Source organism: Callithrix jacchus, chromosome 3 (assembly GCF_049354715.1).
Source record: "Callithrix jacchus isolate 240 chromosome 3, calJac240_pri, whole genome shotgun sequence".
Classification (NCBI taxonomy): domain Eukaryota; kingdom Metazoa; phylum Chordata; class Mammalia; order Primates; family Cebidae; genus Callithrix; species Callithrix jacchus.
Window position 1 is genome coordinate 132,593,668 of NC_133504.1, and position 12,365 is coordinate 132,606,032.

Below are 12,365 nucleotides of genomic sequence, written 5' to 3' on the forward strand. Positions count from 1 at the left end.
ATTGGCAAGCCGATCGCAACAGCAAATCAAAAAACTTATTCATCATGATCAAGTAGGATTCATCCCGGGGATGCAAGGCTGGTTCAAAACACACAAGTCTATCAACGTAATTCACCACATAAACAGAACCAAAAACAAAAACCACATGATTATCTCAATTGACGCAGAGAAGGCATTTGACAAAATTCAACAGCCCTTTATGCTAAAAACCCTCAGTAAACTCGGTATCGATGGAACGTATCTCAAAGTAATAAAAGCTATTTATGACAAACCAACAGCCAATATCATACTGAATGGGCAAAAACTGGAAGCATTTTCTTTGAAATATGGCACTAGAAAAGGATACCCTCTTTCACCACTCCTATTCAATATAGTACTGGAAGTTCTAGCCAGAGCAATCAGGCAAGAAAAAAAAATAAAGGGTATTCAAATAGGAAAGGTGGAAGCCAAATTGTCTCTATTTGCAGACGACATGATAATATACCAAGAAGACCTCATCGCCTCAGCCCAAAAACTCCTGAAACTGATAAGCAACTTCAGCAAAGTCTCAGGATATAAAATCAATGTGCAAAAATCACAAGCATTCATCTACACCAATAACAGACTTAAAGAAAGCCAAATCAAGAACGAACTGCCATTCACAATTGCTACAAAAGGAATAAAATACCTTGGAATACAACTCACAAGGAACGTAAGGGACCTTTTCAAGGAGAACTACAAACCACTGCTCAACGAAATCAGAGAGGACACAAACGGATGGAGAAACATTCCATGTTCATGGTTAGGAAGAATTAATATCGTGAAAATGGCTATACTGCCCAAAGTAATTTACAGAACCAATGCTATCCCCATCAAGCTACCATTGACTTTTTTCACAGAACTGGAAAAATCCACCATGAACTTCATATGGAACCAAAAGAGAGCCCGCATACCCAAGTCAATTCTAAGCAAAAAGAACACAGCGGAGGGCATCACACTACTGGATTTCAAACTATACTACAAGGCTACAGTAATCAAAACAGCATGGTACTGGTACCAAAACAGAGATATAGACCAATGGAACAAAACAGAGGCACCGGAGGCAACACAACATATCTACAACCATACGATCTTTGATAAACCTGACAAAAACAAGCAAGGGGGAAAGGATTCCCTGTTTAACAAATGGTATTGGGAAAACTGGCTAGCCATGTGCAGAAAGCAGAAACTGGACCCCTTCCTGACACCTTACACTAAAATTAACTTCAGATGGATTAAAGACTTAAACATAAGACCTGGCACCATAAAAACCCTAGAAGGAAATCTAGGCAAAACTATCCACGACATAGGAGTAGGCAAGGACTTCATGAACAAAACACCAAAAGCATTGGCAACAAAAGCCAAAATAGACAAATGGGACCTAATCAAACTCCACAGTTTCTGCACGGCAAAAGAAACAGTCACTAGAGTGGATCGGCAACCAACAGAATGGGAAAAAAATTTTGCAGTTTACCCATCTGACAAAGGGATGATATCCAGAATTTAAAAAGAACTCAAACAGATTTACAAGAAAAAAACAAACAAGCCCATTCAAAAGTGGGCAAAGGATATGAACAGACACTTTACGAAAGAAGACATACATGAGGCCAACAATCATATGAAAAAATGCTCATTGTCACTGGTCATCAGAGAGATGCAAATCAAATCCACATTGAGATACCATCTCACGCCAGTTAGAATGGCGATCATTAAAAAATCTGGAGACAACAGATGCTGGAGAGGATTTGGAGAAAAAGGAACACTTTTACACTGTTGGTGGGAATGTAAATTAGTTCAAATATTGTGGAAGACAGTGTGGCGATTCCTCAAGGCCTTAGAAATAGAAATTCCATTTGACCCAGCAATCCCATTACTGGGTATATATCCAAAAGACTATAAATCGTTCTACTATAAGGACACATATACACGAATGTTCATTGCAGCACTGTTTACAATAGCAAAGACCTGGAATCAACTGAAATGCCCATTGATGATAGACTGGATTGGAAAAATGTGGCACATATACACCATGGAATATTATGCAGCAATCAGAAATGATGAGTTTGTGTCGTTTGTAGGGACATGGATGAATCTGAAAAACATCATCCTCAGCAAACTGACACAAGAACAAAAAATGAAACACCACATATTCTCAGTCATAGGCGGGTGATGAAAAATGAGAACACACAGACACAGAAAGGGGAGTACTAAACACTGGGGTCTATTGGGGGAAATGGGGAGGGCCAGTGGGAGGGGGAGGTGGGGAGGGATAGCCTGGGGAGAAATGCCAAATGTGGGTGAAGGGGAGAAGGAAAGCAAAGCACACTGCCATGAGTGTACCTACGCAACTGTCTTGCATGCTCTGCTCATGTTCCCCAAACCCTAAAATCCAATAAAAAATTAAAAAAAAAAACTTTCAAGACATAGAAATAGAACAAGAAATATATCAAATTTATAATTTTTATCATACTGACTTATAAAATTTTGAATGCTAATAAAATGACTGAGAAGATTTTTGTTATTGATTATTGAAAGTGAGCATAGATTTAAAGAGTTTTACATACCTGACAAGATTTTTGTTGTTATTGATTATTTAAAGTGGGCATACATTTAAGGAGTTTGAGATACCTGACATATTTAATGAAAGGAAGCATAAATTTTCTATACTTCATAAAAGTTGATACCTAAAATATATGTTTGGCAACTACAATGAGTAAACATTTTTATAAGTAAAATGATAGATTATCTAACAACCTAAACGTGTAGATTAGTTAAATTTATTTATGGTTATGTTTGGAGCACCCTCCTTAATCAAAATAGCAATCCAAATGCAAAACTATATCACTTTTGGTATTATAGAGACTATTATCACCCCAAAAACTATGAACAAGCAGAAATGATAATTGCCATTACATTATACCCTCATTTAAAATTTCCTTTTTGATATCTGCAAAAGATAGATGAGTCTTGGAAGAACAGAAAAGTAATGTACATCATACCAGCTGTTATTCCACATGCACTCTTTTTTATTGAACTAAATAAATATTGTCTCTTAAACCTGTTATTCAGCTATTATAATTACTGATAAATTCCATGTAATAGACCATTATTGTAAAGTCCTCTGATAAATAACCTCTCTCTCTATCTGTTCACTAATTTAATATCTTTATTCATTGACTCTGGGCTAAGGTATGTGACTTACTTTGGCCAATGGATTGTAGCAAAAGTGACCCAAGGGGCTTGAAGAGTATTTACACAATAGAGCTTGTTCTCTTTTGCTTGTTGCTTTTGAAATTCATAACAATTCAAACAAAGTGTTGGCTGGTCTTTTGGAGACATGTGACCAGACAAAAGATAGAATCAATTTTCAGGCATTTGAGTGATGCCTTGTTTGACCATTTAATCCTGACCAAACTGGCACATTGCTGGTGCCACATAAGGACTTCAAGTAGGACAGAGAAAACTACAAAATTGAGCCCAGCTAAAACTACTTATTCACATAATTTTGAGCCAAATAACATGATTGTTGTTTTAAACCATAGTCTTGGGGTGGTTTGTGGTGCAACAATAGAAAATTGATACAGAAATTGATGCCTTCCATGCTGTATTTGCTTTGGTACCAGGAGGCAGGCATGGAAACAAACATTAGCAATGGCTGTATGTCTTAAAAATAATTAATGTAAGCTGCAAAAGCAGAGGTAAAATTTTGGAAGATAGAAAATAAACCTAATGATGAGTATGTGCACTTTGTAGAACTGGGTAGAGAAATTTGTAGATAGATTTCTAAAATTTCGATTGACTTCTGTTAGCTGACTAAAAGAAGGTATAGAAAAAGGATGAGAAGTGTCAAAGAGAGAACTACTACTTTGCAAATAGGAGTTCCAAAGAGAGTAGGTTTTATGTCACTCTGAGGTCAAGAGACAGATGTTGAAGTTTATATTGAACAAACCATACCATAAACATGAACATAGTAAATATTAGGAAAATATGACCCATAAGCAGGAGAAAAACAACATAATTAGAATGAATATAGAAATAGCAAGTGATTATGGAGGTAAAACACAGAGATACCATGTCACAGTATACTTAAATGCTTCAAGAAGCTACAAAAAATAGGTGCCTGTTGTCCTAGCCACTTGGGTCCCTGAATCAAGTGATTCAAGGAGGAGCACTTGGACCCAGGAAGCAGAGGTTGCAGTGAGTTATGATCGTGTCACTGCACTCCAGCCTGGGTGACAAAGTGAGACTCTATCTCCATAACAATAATACAGAAATAATCAAGATCAACCTCATATTTTTAAAAAACTGGGAGTTAGCAAAATACAATATATAATAAGGAGTAACGCCAACTTTATTAATTTTCTAGATCTGCTGTAACAAAGTACTACCAACTTGGTGCACTAAAATAATAGAAATGTATTTCCTCTGAGTTCTGGATGTCAGAAATAGAAAATCAGGATATCAGCCATGTGCTATGTCTGTCTTCCATCTTCTCATGACAGTCTGTAATTTTTGGCATTTGTTGACTTGTACACTCATGACCCCAATCTCTGCCTTCAATTTCATGTGGTGTCCTCTATGTCTTCACATGACCATTTTCTCCTAAGAACAGAATTAATTTTTAACTTGGGGCCCAATCTACTTTAGTATAATCCCATATTAACTAATTACATCTATTAATACAATAATCTTATGACCAAATAAGGTCAGATTCTGAGGTTCTGAAGGTCAGAACTTCAACATTTGTGTGTTTGTGTTTGGGGCAGGGGAGTGTCACAATTCAACCAATAAAATTATTGTATAAACTAACTCAGAAATTATACAATTAGAGATGTAGTAGACTCAAACTTTAAACATTGATTATTACTATATTGTATACATTTTAAAATGTATAGTAAAGATGAAAAATGTTAGTCGATATGAGAAGGATGTATTTAAAGGGTCACAAGTGAACAATTAGATGTTAAAACTTTATTGTATGAGAAAAAATAACAGTGAATTTACTTAATGATAAATTAGATGTTGCAAAATAAATAGGAGTGAACTTGAAGACATGGCCAAATAAATTATTAAAATGAAAAATAGAAAATGCCTAAAATTAATATATCGTCAGTTTGGGAACAATTTCAAGTGGGAAAACCTACAAGTATTTGGAGTCTCCAATTAATATAGATGAATTGGGAATAATTACAAAAATATTTTAGGAAATAATTGCCTAAAATGTTTAGATGTCAGTGAATCTATAAAACCACTGTCAGCCATTTGGGGTTGCTAAAACAGAGCACCTTAGAATGAGTGGCTTATAAATAATAGGAATTTATTTCTCACAGTTATGGAGGCTACAAGTCTGAGATCAGGATACTAATGTGATTGGTTTCTAGTGAGGGCAATCTTCCAGTTGTGGATTGTTGACTTTGCATTGTATCCTCATGTAATAGAAAGATAGCAAGCTAGCTCTCTGGCTTCTTCTTATGGGACAATAACTCATATTTTTTATGAGGGCTTCACCATCCTGACTTCATTACCTCTCCAAAACCTCACCTTTCAATACCATCACAATGGGGATTAGATTTCAATAGCTGGAGAAGATAGGACAACCAGTGCAGGAGGGCAGTGGTGTCCTGCGCCTGGCCCTTGAGACCATTCTTTTCTCATAGGCTTCTGGGCCTGTGATGGGAGAAGCTGTCTCTAAGATCTCTGAAATGCCTTTATGGCCTTTTGCCCATTGTCTTGGATAATAGCACTTGGCTCCATTTTTAGTCATGCTTAGTTTTCTAACAAGTGGTTGTTCCACTGCCTGCTTGGATTCTTTCTCTGTCACATGGCCAGGCTGTGAATTTTCCAAACTTTTACCCTTTGCTTCTCTTTTAAAAATAAATTCCAAATTTAAGTAATTTATTTCCTCCCATATCCAATCATAGATTGTTAGAAGCAAATAGATTACTTTGTAAACACTTTGCTGCTTAGATATTGCTTCTGCCAGATATCCTAAGTAAAGAATTTATTGGAAACTAGCACAAAGGTGGCCTGTGTTACATGCTAGCAAAGATATTGACTGCATTATATTTATGGTATTAGGGATCTATGGAAGTTTGAACTTACATAAACATAATCCAGTCAATATCTTTACTAGCATGTAACACAGGCCACCTTTGTGCTAGTTTCCAATAAATTCTTTGTTTCCATCTGGGGTCTCATCAGCCTGGACATATCCATATTTCTGTCAGTGTTTTGGTGACAACAATTTAACTAGTCACTAAGAAGTTTCAAACTTTCCCTCAGCTTCCTGTCTTCTCCTAAGCCCTCCAAACTCTGCTAACATCTGCCCATTACCCAGTTCCAAAGTTTCTTTCACATTTTTAGGTATCCTTACAGCAATGTCCTGCTCTTTGATATCAATTTTCTGCATTAGGCCATTTGTGTTACTATAAAGGAATGCCTGAGGCTGGATATTTTATAAAGAAAAGATATTGAATTAGCTAATTATTCTGAAGGCTATATAAGAAGCATGGTCCTAAACCTGCTCAACTTCTGTGGGGCAGAGCTTACAATTATGGCAAGGTGTTATGGGAGTTGGCATTCTTAAAATCATGAAGCGTAAATCATGGCAGAAGGTGATGAGAACCATCCTGTCACATGGCAAGAACAGAAGGAAGAGAGAAAGGAAGGGGGAGGTGCCACATACTTTTAAACAAGCAGATGTCACAATAACTTTCTTACTATCTTAAGAGCAGAGCCAAGTCATTTATGAGAAATCCACCTCCGTGAACCAAACATCTCCTATCAAATTAAAACTACAGTAAGATATCACTACATATCTATCACCATAATTGAAATTAGAAAAGAATAGAGATAACATTAAATACTTGTGAGAATCTGAAGAAACAAGATCACTCATACATTGCTGGGGAAAATTTATTGTCACTGTGAAACACAGTTGGGTAGTTTCTTATAAAATGAAACATGCAGCTAACATACGATCAAACAATTGCACTCGTGATTATTCATCCTATAATAATAAAGACTGACAATCACACAAAAACCTAAACAGAAATATTCATATCAATTATATTTACAACAGCCAAACTGGAAAATAATCCAAGTGTTATTAAGTGAATTATTTAAAAAATTATAAAATATCCATACCAAGGACTGTTACTAAAAGAAATGAACTGATACACAAAATAATCTGGATAAATCTTATAAAAAATATATTCACAAAATGTTACAAAATATATTACTTACATTTAATTATTGAGATGACAAAATTATTAAAGTAGATTTTTGGATTTCGGGGGTTAAGGAGGACATCAGAACATGATGGAAGTGACAACAGATTTCTCATTAGAAGCCATGGAGGGCAAAGGAAAGTGGCACAACATCATTTAAGTGGTAAAATAAAAGAAATGCTGTCTCTTGGTGTAAGTATATTTAGGTTTATCCCAGTAAAGTTTCAGACATGTTCCTGAATCTTAAGACTCTTATGAAATATCAGAAATTTTCAGTCACTATTCCTTAAAGTATAACTTCAGTACTATCTTTTCTTTTCTACTCATTGGTTTCCAGTAACATAACATTAGGTCTTGTAGTATAACTTCCCAGGTCCCTGAGCCCTATATATAAGTTTTTTTCTACTTTATCTCTGCTGTTCCATTTTAGTAGCATTTATTGTTATATACTCCACATTAGTGATTCTTTCCTTTGTCCCTTACATACTCTGGTTTAGTAATTCATTCCTTTGTCTCTTTCAATCTGCTGTTGAGGATATCAACTGAACGTTTTATTCTAATTACTGTATTCTTCAGTTCAAAACTTTCTATTGGTTTTTCTTTGTATCATTTATTTACTTGCTAAGTCTTTCTACTTTTTGATTTGTTTCAATAGTTTTTTCTGTTGCTTGTGGAAGCAATCTTATTATGACTGCTTTAAAATATTTGTCCAACAGTCCTATCATGTCTATTTTCTGGATATTAGCATTTATTTACTTTTTTATGTGAGTCAAGATGGTGGCAAAAATATTAAAGAAAAAATATTAGAGATAGTTTCAGGAAATAGTCACAAAACCTCATTGGAAGCCTAGTGGCTGCTAACTCTCTCTGCAGTTTCTGTATCCACAGAAACTAGCCTGCTCTTTTACTGAATATAAGTGTTTGAGTAAAGTATTCATCCATCACGCAGCTGGGGTCTGTGTGATGGACCCTGCAGATGGTGACCCTGATGTGATAAGGAAGATTACAAAGTATCACAACAGAACCCTCAAAAATGAAGTTGAAAAGGAGTGTACAGTCAGTGAGTCAGTAAGTCATTGGTACCCACTTGGGATTACCAAGTTTGGGGGGGATTGTTTAGGCTATGGTTTCATCATGGGACAACAGTTATTATCTCAACAGAAACAGTATATAAAAGTATTGAAACATCTGCTTAAAGCCAATGGAGCCTCAGTTACACAAGCTCAATTAAGGGGCCTAAAGCAAATTTTTTCTCACTTAATCCATGGTTCCCGACAGAAAGCACACTAGATGTAAAGCTCTTGCAACAAGTGGGGAGAAATCTTAAACAGCATCATATACAAGGGCAGCAGTTCCCAGCAACATTATCATGGGGCCAAAATAAAAAAGAGGAAATGGAGGGAAAGAATGGGTAAGAGAGATGAGAAGAGACAGAGATCAGAGAGGGACACAAAAAGTAAGACAAAGGAGAGAGATAAAGTAGGAAGAAGAGAAAGAGTGTTAAGAAAGTTTTAAGAATGCACCTTTAGTAAGAAAGTTTATAAAACAAAGTCAGAAAGTTAAGGCATATTGAAGATTGTCTGTAAAAGTTGTGAAAATGATATTAAAAGGAATTTATGCAAGAAATGTTGTATAATTTTTGTTTCATGGGTGTAAGCAAATTTTAAAACGTGAATTGTAAAAGAAATTCTGTGTGTAAACTTATTGGCTAAAGTTAAAGAAGTATCATCCAGTTTTTCTGTAAACTAGACATTAAAATAAAGCACAACAAGTTTTTCTTAAAAGCACTAACCTGCTCTTTATCAATGATTATAAAAGGTTTCTTAGCACAAAAACCATGCCTAGAATTTCCAGTACACCAACATCAGCTTGAAGAGTACATCCTCATCAAAGGAAGAAAAAAAGAAAAAAACTCGAACCAGCCTATGAAAACCCTACAGGAGCTGCAGCCCCGGACAATGTGGCTTCTGCAGGCAAAACAGGCCCTGGACATCACCTGGGGAATGCTGAAAAAGACAATACTAGAGGCTAAATGAATCCTACTCTGGATTCAGACACTATTCACTCCATATAATTTGTTTCTTTTTTATTCTCTCACTCTGCCTGCAACCTGTACCTGCTATATTATATTGAGCCCATCTTCTAAATCTGCATTTTCTCTGCCCTATTAGTTAGACAAACATCCCCTTCCTAGATTCTAACAATGCAACTGCTTGGCTACAACGAATTAACATGCCCCACAGGGATTACTCAGTAATGGCATACAGTGAACTGAGATGCCAAGTAACACTATAGATAAGTCCGTGATAGGAAAAGAATGTTGCTAATTACACACATGTTTGCCTTATGTTATGTGCTGAATCTAGGATGCAAAGCCAGAGTAAGAACAATGGTCACCTCAACTGACAAACCTGTTGCTGAACATGCCAGCACTCTTCAATTACTAAAGCAGGATGCAAAAAAAAAAAAAAGGAAGAAAGAAAAGAAAAAAGAAAAAAACAGAAAAGGGGAGATGTTGGAGTTCAGTCAGGATGAAGGCAAAAATATTAAAGGAAAAATATTAGAGATAGTTTTAGGAAATAGTAATGAAACCTCCTTGGAAGGCTGGTGCTGCTAAGTCTCCTTGCAGTGTCTGTGGCCATGGACTCCTAGTCCACTGAATATCAGTGTTTGAGTACATTATTCATCTGTCACGCAGCTGGAGTCTGAGGGACAGACCCTGGCATTTTTTCATTCAGTTTGAGATCCTTCTGGTTCTTATTATAATGAGTAATGTTGTGTTGAAGCCTGAATTTTTGTATTATAGTATTTTGGATCTTATTTAAATTGTTATGTTTTAGCTAGCTTTTTCTATACCAATTTGTCAGGGGAAGAATTATGCCACCTCATCACTGTGAGATGAAATAAGTTGAAATTTCTCATTCAGCCTCTATTGTGTCCTGAGAATGTGGAGTGCTTCTTCTTTCTCCTGGGCAAGAAGAGAGTGTATACTATCCATGTGGTCCTCATTGACACTGCAGAGATAATGAAGAAAGTTCTGCTTCTCTATTAAGACTCCACTGACATCTGTCCAGAAGAGGTGAGGGAGCACTTCGTTACTGCTGAGTGTGGATGGAATTTCAGGCTTGCTACATATTCTGCACTGACACTGAGTAGAAGGTGATATCTTATTACTGGCCTGTGAGGATGAAAGTCCCAAATGTTTATACTTTCCCCTTTATGACACCACTGCATGAGGGAGTTCATTATAGTCTCATAAGTCTAGAGTAAATGTGGCTTGGGCCACAGTTTTTTTCTATGGTGTTTTCTGAAATTGAGTACTTACACTCTAAAAGTCATCCGTCTGTAAGTCAGATTCTAATTTTTTGAGTAGAGCATATTGGCTTTTGTTGGGCATTCATTTTTATTTGTGCCTTTGGCCTACTTCTCTGTTGCTAAAAGTCACACAGCACTGAATACTGACCATTTGCATCCCCATTTTCCATATAGATAGGATTTCTGACATTAGGGTGATAAGTCTGTTTAATAATTTATTTGCAGGCTGGGCGCATTGGCTCACACCTATAATCCCAGAACTTTGGGAGGCCGAGGTGGGTGGATAACGAGGCCAAGAGATCAAGACCATCCTGGTCAACAAGGTGAAACCCCGTCTCTACTAAAAATATAAAAAACTAGCTGGGCATGGCGGTGCACACCTGTAGTCCCAGCTACTCAGGAGGCTGAGGCAGGAGAATTGCTTGAACCCAGGAGGCAGAGGTTGTGGTGAGCCGAGATCGCGCCATTGCACTCCAGCCTGGGTAACAAGAGTGAAACTGTCTCAAAAAAAAAAAAAAATTATTTGCAACCCCATTATCCCTATAGACACAATCTCTAACATTAAAATAATATGACTTTTATTTAGTAATTGCTTAAGATGTTTTTCAGATCCCAAATTCCAGCAACTGCTTTGGAGACATTTATAGAGGAATGGGATTAGTATCAGGATATAGCTCCTTCATTTCCCTGTCCCATGATTTCCCCAAACGCTCTTAGACCAACTAAACATCTCCACACTTTGACCCACTCCAAAACCCCTATAAATTCAAGGCCCAAATTATTTAGGGAGATATATTTGATTTTTGTTCTCATCTTATTTATAGGTGGTCCTATATTTAAAGCTCTTTCTCTGTTGCAACCTGGTGTCTCAGCATATTGACTTGCTATGAATATAGATCAATGAATCTCTTGTGGCTACAATAGTGCATGTAATCCACCTTCCTAGAAGCATAAGTATATGTTTTCTTTTTTTGTGATAGAAAAAATTATAAATCCAATTAAAAATTTGATTATATTGACCTCTGTCCTCATCAGAGCTTGTTTCTAAATTCATAATAAATTTTAGATAGTTGTTGCATAATATTTAAAACTGATATTTGCTGAATTTCAACTGTAACATGATTAAACACTACAGGTATAATAAAAAGCAGATATAGATTTTGGCATTTCACCTGCTTTATGTATATATTTTCACCAGCTTTAGAGTTTATCTGAAAATTAAAAGTAATTAAAAGAGTTGTAGAGATAGTTTCAAATCTGGAAGTATTATAGAATAAAGGAACAGAATAAGTAAACCTAGTTTGAGTTAAATTACTGCCTTGACTTTTCCTATTCTGTGACCCTGCAAAGATTATTTTACCTATTGAATTTTATTTTTTCATCTCTAAAAGAATAATGGTGAGATTTGCCATATTAACCTCAACGTGTTATTTTTTTCTCCAAATTTTAAACATTATGTTAAATGTAATTCATTGATACTAATCATTATAATGTTCCCTGTTACAATCCTAAATTTCTGAGACTATATTGGTCTAAGTTGACTCACTGATAATTTTTAGAAAGAAGAACATAATGCACATGCAAGCCATCTGGACAACAGAAAATAATTTTTGTACACAAAATATACCTAACAATAGTAATATAAATTATGAGATTCAAAAGCTCAAAACATCACAAGTAAGATAAAAACAAAGCCAAAGCTAGGCATTAAATAGAGAAATAGCTGCAACATTATTTTTAAAAACAAATTATGAGTTTAGTGTCCAACATATACAGGTAAGCTTCTAGCAAGCTGACTTTCCT